The following is a 13,860-nucleotide window of genomic DNA, read 5'->3' as shown; positions in this document are numbered from 1 at the left end:
AAAGGAAGCTTATCGAGCAGAAGGTTACTTTCTTAAATGGACTGAGATCTGAATGGAGAGCAGTGGTTTCTACAGTCAAAGCCCATGAGCAATTTAAATCATACTCCTTGGCGAAACTGGTGGGTATTCTAAAGTCCCAAGAGAAGATTGTGGTGCAAGAGAAGAATGTCGTTTCTAGCCTTGGTTCGTTGGCCCTCCTATCAAAAAGTAAAGCTGTGATGGAGGATGAAGACCTCAACTTGGAGGAGTATGACCTCACGACTGAGGATTACGCCATGATGGTGTCCAATCCCAAGAGGTTCATAAAGAAGAGATTCCCCAGCAATAAAAACCGAAACTGGCAGGGGAGCTACAGCTCAGAAAAGGTGAACAATGAACCGAAGGTTGAGGAGCCCAAGAAGGAACCGATGGTGGATAGTGATTCCGGAGTAAGCTGTTACTACTGTGGTGGGAAAAACCACTATGCTAAAGACTGTGTGCTTAAGAAGATGGCTAAAAAGGATGATGGAAAGGATGAGGAAGCTGTGTTGCAGAAGAGGCTGGATGAGTTAAGAAAGAAGAAGTCTACCGCTAACTCCTCTATTAATGCTCTTATTGTGCAGGGTTCGGTTGCTAATGATGAGTTTGGTAGCACTGAAGTTTGGTCTACCAATTCAGAAGACGATGAAGTAAGGAAGCCTACCCATGGAAAGGCTTACGTGGCAAAGGAGGAAAGCAGTGGAGGAAAATGCTTCATGGTGTCTGACGTATCTCAAATGAGGGGATACAACACCGATGGTGGAAGCGATGGACCGAAGGTGCAGGAGGACATGTGCTTTACGGCCAAACCCCTCAGCCAGCAGTTCAATGAGCTTGACGAACTAATAAAGAAGGTACAATCAGTTTTTATTTCATCTAAAGTACCACCATCCTCATATGAGAAAGAACTAAAAAACGTTAATACAAGAATTTCTCATCTAGATAGTAGCTTAACTCAAACTCGAGTCACCAATTCTAACCTAACTGATCAATTAAGCAGGGTGGCGTCAAAGAGTGAGGAGCGGAGAATGTGGATCGAGTTGAAGGAGTCTGAATTAGTTAAAGTTAAAGACGAAAACATTTACTTGCAAAGAGATAATTTAAAATTGTTAAAACAGCGGAATGTTTTTTGTTTAATTGCAAAACGTCTGTATTCTAATATTACTCAGCTTCACCTAGACTGTGAAATAGGCCAAAAGATCCATCGCATGATTTTGCCCTTCCTTGAGTTTAAGGAGGATGAAATCGATGTCAAAGCCTATAATTGTGAGAGTGTGATATCGTCTGATGATATCAATCCGACCTACATGTATGGACTGGACAAAATTGAGTCCTTCATTAAATCCAAGGACCACAAGGACATGCTCAAAAATCTTTTGGATGAAAATGATAGACTTAAACTGAGAACCAAAACCATACAAAAATTTGACTCCTTAAACGCCAACGTAAGCTCAGAAAACAAAATTGATGTTGAAAATGCATCTGAGCTTAACGAGGACGACAACATGAGTGAAATTTCTGTAGAGGACACGGTTGACTGCTCAGAATTTGTTAAAAGCAAACCTGAAAACCACAAAAATCTTATTTCTGGAAATTCTGTGGAGTTCGCTCGATTGTCCCAACAAAAGTCCCCGAAATTAGCAGAGAAAGTTGTTGTGTATCAAAAGGTCAGGACCACTCCGAATCAAGTATACAAGGTGACTGGAGTAACCGAACATCAAACAGCTGAACTCACAGCTATTGTAAACGAAGACAATGCTGATGGCTGTGATGAGTATTTCTGGGAAGCTCCAATAGATAATGCAAACGAAACCGTTGGCTTATCTGAAAGAACCTCCTGGATGAGAAAAGGAAGATACATACCTGAACCCTTGAATAAGCTGGATAATTTCAATGGGCCTAGCACCAGTGTTACGAAAGACATTCCTCAGGAGGATGAAAATTCGACAAAAGAAGACGCTCCTTCTACTCCCTTATCTCAAAATGAAACTCCTTCAGACACTCCCTCTGCTCCCTCGGCACAAAGTAAAATTCCTTCAGTTCAAAAGGAACCAGCCAAGGAGAAACCGAAAACGAAAGCTAACATTCATCATCAACCAAAGCAGATGAGGAATAAGAAGAGAGAAAGGAACCAAAGATATAGGAAGAATCTCTCTGAAAGGAGACAATTCTGGCAATCCCAAAATGCATACTTCTCACACCAAGATAAGAATCTGAAGTATGAAAACAATCCTGTTGGAAAGCATGAGAAAGACTTCAACCGAAAGCCAAGGTTCGGTTCACAAGAAAACACCAACCGAAAGCAAACGTTCGGTTCTGAGAAAGACTTCAACTGAAAGCCAAGGTTCGGTTCACAAGATGATTTCAACCGAAAGCAAAGGTTCGGTTTAGAAGTTAAAAGAGATCAAAACTCTAAGGTCTGTCCTTCAAATGATCAAAAGCAAAAGGATCACCTAGAGTCTGTAGCCAAGAACTTCTCTCCATCAAAACTCACTTCTTCCACTATTTCCAATTCTTCTACTGAACCAACTTCTTCTACTTCTTCTAATTCTTCTACTTCCACCAATTCATCTCCATCTAGCTCTAAAGCTAATTCTGTTCGTTCTCAAAAATCTCATCCATCCGCTGAACAAAAGGGCAAACCGAAGGTCAATGAATCTAAACCAGAGTCCAAACTGAACACATCCAATCCTAATAAAATAAAAGTGTTTACCATTAAAAAGAAAGATGAAACAACTCTCATAAAACGAACATATCTAGTTGACATCTCTCTTACTGTTCCTATTCCCATGAAAAGCTCATGTGGACCCAAGAAACTTTGGGTTCCTAAATCTGCTTAATTTTTGCAGGTTATAAGTGACGAGCAGTTCGACGAAGAATGGTACATCGATAGTGGCTGCTCACGTCACATGACAGGGAGGAAAGAGGAGCTCAGGGAATACAGATCTCTTGCAAATGGTGGAAACGTCAAGTTTGGAAATAATTCTTTCGGCACCATAAAGGGATACGGGATGATAACAAATGGTGACTTTACTATAAGGAAGGTTGCCTATGTGGAAGGACTACAACACAACCTCATCAGTGTATCTCAGCTTGTTGGAGGTACAGGTCTAAAAGTTTCATTCGATGATGAAGGTTCTGAAATTATTGAGAAAAAGACAAAGAAAGTGATTCTCAAGTCAGAGCGAAAGGGTGAAATGTTTCCTCTAAACATGAAACCCATCAAAGGAAACCCAGCCATATGCCTGTTATCTAAAGCTCAATCCGACGAAAGCTGGTTGTGGCACCGAAGACTCTCTCATCTCAACTTTAAAGATATTAACCGACTTGTCACTGGAGGTCATGTTAGAGGTCTTCCATTGCTCAAGTTCGACAGAGAGCATTTGTGTGTTGCATGTGAAATGGGGAAGCAGAGTCGTCAAAGTCACCCATCTGTAATCAACACAAAAGTTGTTGAACCACTCGAATTACTTCATATCGATTTGTGTGGTCCTTCATCTATCGAAAGCATCGGTGGTAGCAAGTATATTCTTGTTATTGTTGATGACTTTTCACGATCTACATGGGTGTTCTTTCTAAAGCTCAAATCTGAAGCGACTCAAAAGCTGAAAGTGTTTATCAAGCATATTGAAGTACAGCTCAAGAAGGTTGTTCGCAACATCAGGAGTGACAATGGTCTTGAATTCAAGAATAGGGAGTTTGAAGAGTTTCTTGCAGAAAAGGGAATTAGTCACAATTTCTCAGCTCCCTACACACCACAACATAACGGAATAGTCGAAAGACGAAACCGATCTTTGTGTGAAGCTGCCCGAACTATGCTAAGTTTTGCTTCCTTACCTCTTTATTTTTGGGCTGATGCTATTTCTGCTGCTTGTTTTACACAGAACAGGTCCTATCTCAACAAGCGATTCACGCTCACACCATATGAGATACTAAACAACAGAAAGCCCAATGTGAAATTTTTCCATGTGTTCGGCTCAAGGTGTTTCATCTTTAACTCTAAAGAACACCGCAACAAGTTTGATGTCAAAGCCGACGAGGGAATTTTTCTGGGTTACTCGCTCACATCCAAGGCGTACAGGGTCCTAAACAAGCGTTCGAGAAGGATTGAAGAGACGTACTACGTGACCTTTGACGATAGCTATGTCAAAAAGCTACAGGCCAAAGAAGATACAGCTGGGGAAATCTTTCCTCAAACTGGCCAAGTCACAATCTCTATCACCAATTTATACGAGAAATTTCTGGAACTCTTTGACGAACCGGAAAAAGCTTCTCTCTCAGAAGCAGATGCAGCTGACAACAAAGTTGATCATATGAAGCGAATTGTCGAAGATGCTGCAAGAAGAATGCATGAAGGAGAATCGCCCACTGATGACTCTCCATCCAACAATGCTTCAGTCGAGGGGGAGCCTAGTTCTCATGTCGAGGGGGAGCCAAGTTCTCATGACGAGGGGGAATCAAGCTTACAAGTCCAGGGGAAACCAAGTTCTACAACTTCAACCGAAGGTGTCTCTCCAACCGAAGGTGCTTCAACGCCTGAAAGTCCAACACCACAAGAAACCCCTGAACCTCAAGTTACTCAAAGCTCATCAATTGAGGGGGAGCATGATGATATGACGCTTGCTTACGATAGCCAATCTGAGCCAGAAGAAATGATCAATGCTGAACTAGATCCAACCATTGATCCGAATTACCCTCCTCTTACAAAATGGACCAGAGATCATCCTATCTCTCAAGTAGTTGGTGATGTATCTGAAAAGGTTCTGACCCGATCACAATTGAAGGCCAAACAGACATCCTTATTTCAAAGGTTGAGTTTTGTATGTTTAACTCATTCGTATCAAAAGTTGAATCGAAGACAGTTAACACTGCCCTCAATCACTCTGATTGGGTTCAAGCAATGCAAGACGAACTGAACGAATTTGAAAGGAACAAAGTCTGGTGCCTCATTCCAACTCCACCAGATGCTTCGGTTGTTGGTCTCAAGTGGGTCTTCAGGAACAAAATGGACAAGGAAGGTAATGTAATAAGGAACAAGGCTCGTCTAGTTGTAAAGGGATATTGTCAGGAGGAAGGGATAGATTATGAAGAGACGTTCGCTCCAGTAGCTAGGCTAGAATCTGCTAGAATATTTCTGGCTTATGCTGCTCACAAAAACTTTGAAGTTTTCCAAATGGACGTCAAGTGTGCATTTCTCAATGGAGAACTTGAAGAAACTGTGTATGTGGAGCAACCTCCTGGGTTCGTGAACGAAAAGTATCCAAACCATTGCTATATTCTGGATAAAGCTGTGTACGGACTCAAACAAGCTCCGAGAGCCTGGTATGAAACGCTAACTAAATTTTTAAAGATGTCTAAATTCAAACAAGGTTCGGTTGACCCAACCTTCTTTCGCAAAAAGGAAGGTAACCACCTTATGATAGTTCAAATTTATGTCGATGACATCATCTTTGGCTCCACGAATCCCAGCTTAACAGCTGAATTCAGAAAGTTGATGGAGACTAAGTTTGAAATGAGCTCAATGGGTCCTATTAACTTTTTCCTTGGTTTAAATATAAGACAGGGACCCGAAGGCATCTTTATCAATCAGGAAGCTTACACGAAGACTCTCCTAGCAAAGTTTGGCATGATGGGAGACTCCAAAGTCAAAGTCCCAATGACATTTGGCACCAAGCTTACCCCATCTCTAGACAAACCGGTTGTCGATATCACGCTCTATCGTCAAATGATAGGCTCACTAATGTATCTTACTGCTAGCAGGCCTGATATCATGTTTTCTGTGTGTTATTGTGCTCGATTTCAGGCAAACCCTCGCGAACCTCACATGCTGGCAGTGAAGAACATCTTACGCTATCTCAAGCGAACCACCTCCTTAGGTCTATGGTATCCATCCAACTCAGGCTTCTTCGTTCAAGCCTATTCTGATGCTGACCTTGGAGGATGTGGACTCGACAGAAAAAGCACAACTGGTGGCTGTCAATTCCTTGACGGGAAGTTGGTCAGCTGGCAATCCAAGAAACAAACGTGTGTGTCGTTGTCTACTGCCGAAGCGGAATACATTGTCGCTGCATCCTGCACATCACAAGTGATTTGGATCCAAAGTCAACTTCGAGACTATGGACTCAATATGAAGAAGATCCTACTATATTGTGACTCTGAAAGTGCAATTAGGATCTGTCATAACCCAGTGCAACACTCTAAAACCAAACACATAGCACTGAGGTATCACTTCATCAAAGATCATGTGGAAGATGGAAATGTCGAAGTTCACTTCGTAAGAACCACTGATCAACTGGCTGACGTCTTTACCAAAGCTCTTCCTGAAGCATCTTTCAACAAAATATTGCAAGGGCTAGGTATGATGGAATCAGAGTCAGTACCTCACACTACCTCTCCACCTCAAACGTAAGAAGCGAAAACAACCGAACGTTCGGGTTCGGTTAAACCATCTAACTCGCTCATCACTTCAAAGGTAGTTTTTCTATGTTGTATATTTCTTGTACTAAATTGTTTTTCTTTGTGTAAAAAGTTTTTCCAAATTGCATGTCTAAACTCCTTGGTTTCTTAAAATTTTCCAAAACCGAAACCTACTGAAGGTTCGGGTTCGGTTTTCCAAAATTTTGTTGAACCGAAACCAACCGAAGGTTCGGGTTCGGTTTTTCAAAATTTTCCTGAACCGAAACCAACCGAACGCTCGGGTTCAGTTTTTCAAAATTTTCTGGAACCGAGACCAACCGAACGCTCGGGTTCGGTTTTTCAACTTTTTCCCAACCGAAACCAACCGAACGTTCGGGTTCGGTTTTTCATTTTTTCCCAAAGTTTTTTTAAGTCTTATCTTTTTCTACTTAATTTTTTTTTTTAACTTCTTTTATTTTTTTTTATAAATCTCAAAAACCCCAAAAATATTTTTCTCTTTTACTTTTTCTTGTGTGTTTGTTTGTTTATGGGGATATAATTGATGAATTACTTAAGTGTCCCTAGAAGCATGCTGCTGTATGCGTCCCAAGCCTCATAAGATTTTGAATAATAGCCTTCATGACCTGGTATACACAAACCTTGTCTTCCCAATAAGGCTAACACATTTATTCTAATCGTGAGCTACCTCACTCTCTTCTCACATGAGTTAAGAGTTTCCTGCTTGGTCCTTATTTTCGCAGCAGAGGTACTATGTTTTCTTACACCATCCCCATTATACTTCTCCATTACATTCGATTCATAATCGTAACCCTTGAGACTCTCAGAAATTACCACTGAGGTTTATGGTTACAAAACATCTGTGTTTATGATCTTAGTTTCGTGTCACTACGAGCTGAGTGAAACCCAAAATTCAACACCAAAGAATTGACGGTGAACAATTAATTTGCTCAAGATTTCACCAAAGCATTAACGAATGTACCCTCATGAAATCTCCATTCTCTTTTGTGCGATTCCTATGAAATTGTTAAACCCCATAACATTTCTTCCCTTGGGATCCAATTTTTAATTATTTTGAGATTTTATATTTATCCAAGGCACTTTAAAGTAATAATTCCTACCTACTTGTTCAACAGACTACACTGGTCTCACAAGTACTTTGTTCACTTTCTTTCTTATTTCAAGATTAGAATAGCTGAATCAAAGGGAAAGCCACCCTTATTTTGCCTAATTAAAAGAAGCCTTTCAACATTTATTAATAAGTGTTTGATCGTAATTCAACGGGAATCCACATTAACACTTTAAGGTCTCTCTTGACCTTGAAGGAAGAGATTCGTGCCCAGGATCATCAGTTTCGTGTCATTATTGACATCACAGAAAATCCCTAAAAGAGTAGCTTTATTTCTTTTTCTTTTACACTCTTTGCACGAAAATCCTTGATTTTCCAAAATTCCGTTACTAATCATTTACAGGCTGTATTATTACTTGGTGGTTCATTATGGAGTTGTGGTCAAAAACAATCCACGTGGGCGTTTAATTCAAAAAGATGCCGTTTAACAGGATAAGACGAAAGGTTGCTGACTCGGCGGGAGTTAAAGGGATTAAAATTCAAACGACGGTAAAAAAGGGGCGCGTGTGAATTTGAAACGGCCTTGCTTTTACTGACATTGTGGACGCGTGTGCGACATCCAAGCGTCATCATTCTGGCATTAAAGGCGCGTGAGGAATTGGAACGGTTTTCTCTCTGAAACGGCGCTTGTTGGGCGGCGTGATCCTAGGAATCTGACACTCTCTCTCCTATGTGATCATCGCACGCCTCAACTGTCATCCATCTGTCACAGAGGAAACCTTTTCGTATTTCCATAGAAGATTTGAAACGATTTTCCTCTCTCCTATCACCCACTATAAAAGGCCGTCTACCATACCTTTTACCTCTTTACTGCCTCCGAAATTTCCAAAGAACAAATATTCCCAAACAGCTCTCCTGTTCATCATCTTCTCTAAACCTTCAAAAATGGCTGAATCTTCTTCTGTCCATGCTACTTCACAAATCCTCCCCATCCGTCCACAACAATGTCTGGTGATTGACCTTAACCCACTGGCGTACGACTCCTACATGTCGCCGGTCATAGAATGTTTGAAGTACTCCCAACTTACTCCGGCTCTCTCAAGGATCGAATCTGTGCCAATGGTGGCCCTATCGCAGGTTTATGCGACTGCTTATTACGACAAGGCAGTCGACCGGGTGTTCTTCGAAATTGCAGAACACAAGACTTCTGTTTCTCGCACACGTTTCTGCACCATGCTTGGGTTTGCTGTTGACCCATCGAATAAACCCGGAGACGATTCCGGTTGGGTTTCTGTATAACATGTTTTACAACATGGGATACACAGAGGTTCTCACCTCTGTCGCTAAGTTTAAAAAGTCTTGCCTGCCGCCACAGTGGAATGGCCTATTTACAGTCCTTTTCAAGGGCTTGTCGGAAAGGAGCTCAGGATCCGACGGTGCTAGTCGTCTCTTCCTGTCAATAATGTACGGGGTCTACAACGGGATTAACCTGGACTATGGGTTGGTCCTATGGCAACAGCTCATCCAGAGCCTTTCTTCATCATCTCGACACTCTGAGGTGTCGTTGGCCCGGTTCTGGATCTTGATTACAAAATGGGCGATGGACAAGTTTGACATCCCAACTGCTGTCGGTGCATCAATGTCTTCTGTTGGTACGTTTCATACCAAGAAGATCATCGTCTCAGATGCATCGAAATTTTCTTTCATTGGCTCCATCCCGGAGATAATGTATGCAGACGTACCCTCTGACAGCAGATTGATTCGGACGATCAAGGAGTTTAGGCCAACTGGTCCTAGGGAACTGACACCGGATATGCTCAGGTCTATCCATGATGCTGAAAAACCCACGAACAGGGGCAAAAAGGGTGAAAAAGGGAAGCAAGCAGCCAAAGCTCCTAAGGGTCCTTCTCCCAAAAAGAGGAAGCAAACAAAGGCTGCACAGTCCCCACAGCCGAAGAGGAGGAAGACACAACCGAAGTGCAAGCTTGTTATTCCCTCTTCTTCAAACGATTCTGAGGGCGGGAGTTCGGACTCTGACGGCTCTCAAGGAGACGAATCTCCTCAACGAGGCAACACACTACCTCGGTCCCCAACCCCAGAGCTGGAACTTCATCAATCCCCAGTTCCTTCACCTCCACCTACTATTCCTACTTCCATTCCGACCATAATCCCCAACATCACTGTCCCACCAACATCTTTCCCTATACCACCACCCATTTTCACAACCGCAACCGAAACACCACCAGTTACCGAAACCCCTCCTGTAACCGAACCCCCACAAACTGAAACCCATACAACCGAACCTACCCATACTCAACCACCACCTGAAACTAATCCCACACCCACTCAACCTGAACCTACAAAACCCACAACACCCCCAGCTTCACCACCCCCTCCATCTCCAGAAGATGCATCTGATGGCGAAAACCCATACCTTGGTGGTGACCACATGAACTTCGATTCGGTCTACTATAGTCCGTTTCAAGTTCAGAGTGATGAGGAGGATGATGCTCCAGTGACAAAGAAGCATCTCAAAGAGCTCAATGAGAAGGTTGACCTACTTCTCGCCTCCTCTTCCAACCAGCAGTCCTCTCTTTCTGAAGCTGCCCTTCAGAAAATTGTTGACGCCTTCTCCAGGGCTCAACATGATTCGGTGGCCTCAGCAACTGCTGCGATTGATGCCTCCACCAGAGCCTGTGAGGCAGCGACCGAAAAAGTCGATAAACTATTCTCCGACGCTCCCGTCTTGCTGAAGTCCTTGCAGGAAAGCGTCGATGCCACAAAGACAACTTTGGAACCGATTGTTCAGCAATTGGCCAAGTTCGTCTCAACAGAGTTGAGACGCGTTCGCTACCCTACGCCAAAATATAAGCGACGACAACTCGGCACTTCGTGCCTCCATCGATGCCCGCCTTGCTAAGCTACAAGAGGATCTTGCAGCTGAGAATTCTTTGATGGACGTTTTGGCGAGTAAAACAACCGCCCTAAAGGTCAAGAGCACGCAACTATCCAACGCACAAGAACAACTGGAAGCTCTTCGATCCGAACGGGAGGTGATCAAAACGTGTGTTTCGGATGTCCACGCAGCATTATCCAATATCCTCGAAGCACACGATCCCATCCTAAACCATTCGGTGAGGCGTACCCTCGCTGAAAAGCTATCTCCGGCCATGGACCTTCTTAGCAAAATCGAAGGCCTACCGAGTTTCGTGTCCATTCCGAAACAAGGGGGAGATGAGAAGACTGGATCGAAACCACCTCCTTCCTCCAAAGCTACTCACACAACTGAACCACCTCCAACTGGTCATGCTTCGGGTTCGGGTGTGAAGAACAAAGGCAAAAACTTAGCTGAGGAAGAAGATGAAGATGAAGACAAGGAGACCATTGCTGACTTGTTAAAACGAAAAAACAGTCGCAATGCTGACGATGATGCCAGTCGTGTGGCGCGAGAGGCTGAAGAAGCCGAACGCAAGCAAAAGGAAGCCTACGATCTCCTTGAGAGCCGAAAGACTCTCTTCCCTGCCTGGACCAGGGAACGTATGATTAAAGAGGCCATAGAAACTCCCAGCATACTATGTCTCGAGCCGGTTATATCATTCGACTGCAAAAATACTGTCGACTCGCAGTTTGACATGCCGCTGACTCGAAAGGCGTTCATCTTCCACGCCTTCTCTAACATCTTTGAAGTCCCTCATCCGAACGCTGAGCTTGACAGGGAGCTCATTGACTTCTATCTGGCGGCTGCTCGTCCTCAATATCTTACTTGGAGCGCCCAGAAGATTGTAAACGTTCGGGTGTTGAAGCCTTATGCCGTAGGGAGGTTCACAAACGTTAAGTTCAAGCTCATTCGAGGATCTGCAAGAACTGCTCATCTTATCTCCCTGGCGGATCTACCGAATCTAAATCCTCATGATTGGATTGTCCTGTACAATATCCTTTTGACTAATGAAGCCGAATATGGTCCCATCCTAGACCATGTCAAAAGGATGTTAGCATGCTATATCATGGAGGTTGCCCTAATGGATCAGGAGGTCGCCACAGTTTTCAAGAAGAAACCGAAGATAGCACCTGTAGGATCGGCCAGTGATCTAAACCAAATGCAAATGGGCAAGATTGATCCGAGGCGTAACTCGGTTATGTTCACTAGAGCAGAAGGACATAAATGTCTCTTTGCTTTAGCTGATAAACACCTTTACACCACAGCTTGTTTGGAGCACGTCCTATCGATCATCAAACGGTGTAAAGAGAATTCGGCTGATGACATCAAGTACTTCAATGATATGATCCGGTGGTACATCCGGTTTAGACAGACCATCCTCTCCATCACCAAATGTCTGTTTAACACCGTGAAGAAAAAGGTACCTGCTTCAGCTGCCGGCCCAAGTAATAAGTGAAGGTCTCGCTCCAAATTGACGCAAAGGGGGAGATTGTTGGGCTGAAGTTAATTTTGATGTTGCATCTTTTGGGCTCGATAGTTTAGCTATGTACACTCCGGTTTGGGCCTGTCCAACCGTGAGCCTTTTATGTATTACATATAAGTATATGCTTGCATGCATATTAGGTTAACGATTAAGAGATTAACGAAATAGCGATTTATCTAGAGCATAACAGGTTTCTTTAATCGTTCTTGTAATCTACCAATCCTCTACAGTTGATGTTCTTAATAGAGCTCTTCTGAGGATTTTGTTTAATCATTCGACTCGTTTGATTCAATCTTGTCCTGTTCTTATTATTGCGTTCTTACTGTTTTATATTCATATACTTGTTCAAGATCTAATCGATCTTCATTAATTAAAGGTTTTTAATCTCCTCAGGTTATAACTATAAACTGGTAAGTATATCTATGAACATCACTCTTCAGCCTCCAACCATTTCAACGAAACATTGGCCTCTAATGTTGAGTTCTTGAGGTTTTGGTGGTGTTGTTGGTGCCTTGTTCGAGAATGAATCATGCTTGGTACATAGATCTAACTTTCAGGTTTCATCACCATCTTCTAGCACTTACTTTGGACCTCTATAATTATTCAAGCTCCAAGATTTACGATTCTATGTTTCTATATATTGATTTTCATGTATTATTATCCATGTTTAGACTAGTTGGAATGTTTGGATTCAATAAAGTTGGCAACTTTATGGATCTTTTCAGTCCCGTTGTGGTTAGATGTGTTAGATCTGAAGTTTGGTAGAGTTTTGAACCCATGTATGAGGTTTTGACCTCTTTTTCGTCATTTATGACCTAACTTGAGCTCAACACTTGTATAGGGAATGCATGTCTATAAAGCAATGGTTTTTATGATCCTTTAGGTGTAAGAAAGCCTTTTAGAGGAGATGAGTGTCTTTCTTAATGGATTAAAGGCTTAATCCATTAAGCTGTCTAGGATCAGGTCCCATGACATATCAATATATCTGTCACATTGTGATGTTTGAGGATATCGTGATTGTTTTATCCAGATGTTCCCATGATGTGGCCCAAAGTCCTCCACGTTGTTGTGAGGTTCTGACCGTTGACAACTGACTTTTTGACCAGTTTGACTTGGGGGCAAACTTCAAGGAATTAGGGTATTGATTAAGGTTCCACCATTGTTTAGTGCTAGTCAGTTCGCGAGAGTGATCAGTATAGGGAATGGGCATGTTGTTGTGTTTCCTTTGGGTCTTCGATTCAGGTGAGTTTTCTCATTATATTACATATGTAATAGTAGGGCCTACTAGACTTGTTGAGTCTTAGTTGCTGCTGGTTGTTAGTTACCAAGTTGCTGATAACTCAAGACTACTGATAGTCCTTCAAAATGATGATAGTCCCAGTTGTGCTGATAAATCATAGTTGTTATATTGACATAGGGGTATTGGTGTACTGGTTAGAGTACCAGGAGATCTATGATCGTATAATTGGGTGCCTTAGGGGTTGTATGCAGTCATGCAGGGTATCCAGAGCACTCTTGATCTAAGATTTCTTGCATGATCCTTGTTTGGTAGTGGCTCTACAGTAGAATCATTTGTCTAGCTGTATATCTCACCTCTGATTACATATCATTATGCATTTAATACTGGTCTGATAGTGGTGATGTAGAGTACTGTGTGAGGCCTGACGGATGGTAGTGATTTGTTACTCTGGTAGACTAGTGTAGATGTTGCATGTGTTTATTTTCTTATTTGTTGATTGTTGTTATGTGCTACTGAGCTAATGTTAGCTCTGGGGCATACTGTTAGCCCATTGGGACTACTGATAGTCCCCAAGGTTGCTGATAACTTACAAGGCATGATGTTAGCCCACTGGGATTGCTGATAGTCTCCATGGTGGCTGATAACCCACAAGACGTGCTTCTAGGCCACCCGACATGTGGTTAGTCCATTGGGACTGC

This window comes from Lactuca serriola, chromosome 4, assembly GCF_051521515.1.
Source record: "Lactuca serriola cultivar US96UC23 chromosome 4, Lser_US96UC23_V15, whole genome shotgun sequence".
Taxonomy (NCBI): Eukaryota; Viridiplantae; Streptophyta; class Magnoliopsida; order Asterales; family Asteraceae; genus Lactuca; species Lactuca serriola.
This window is presented reverse-complemented; position numbering follows the sequence as displayed.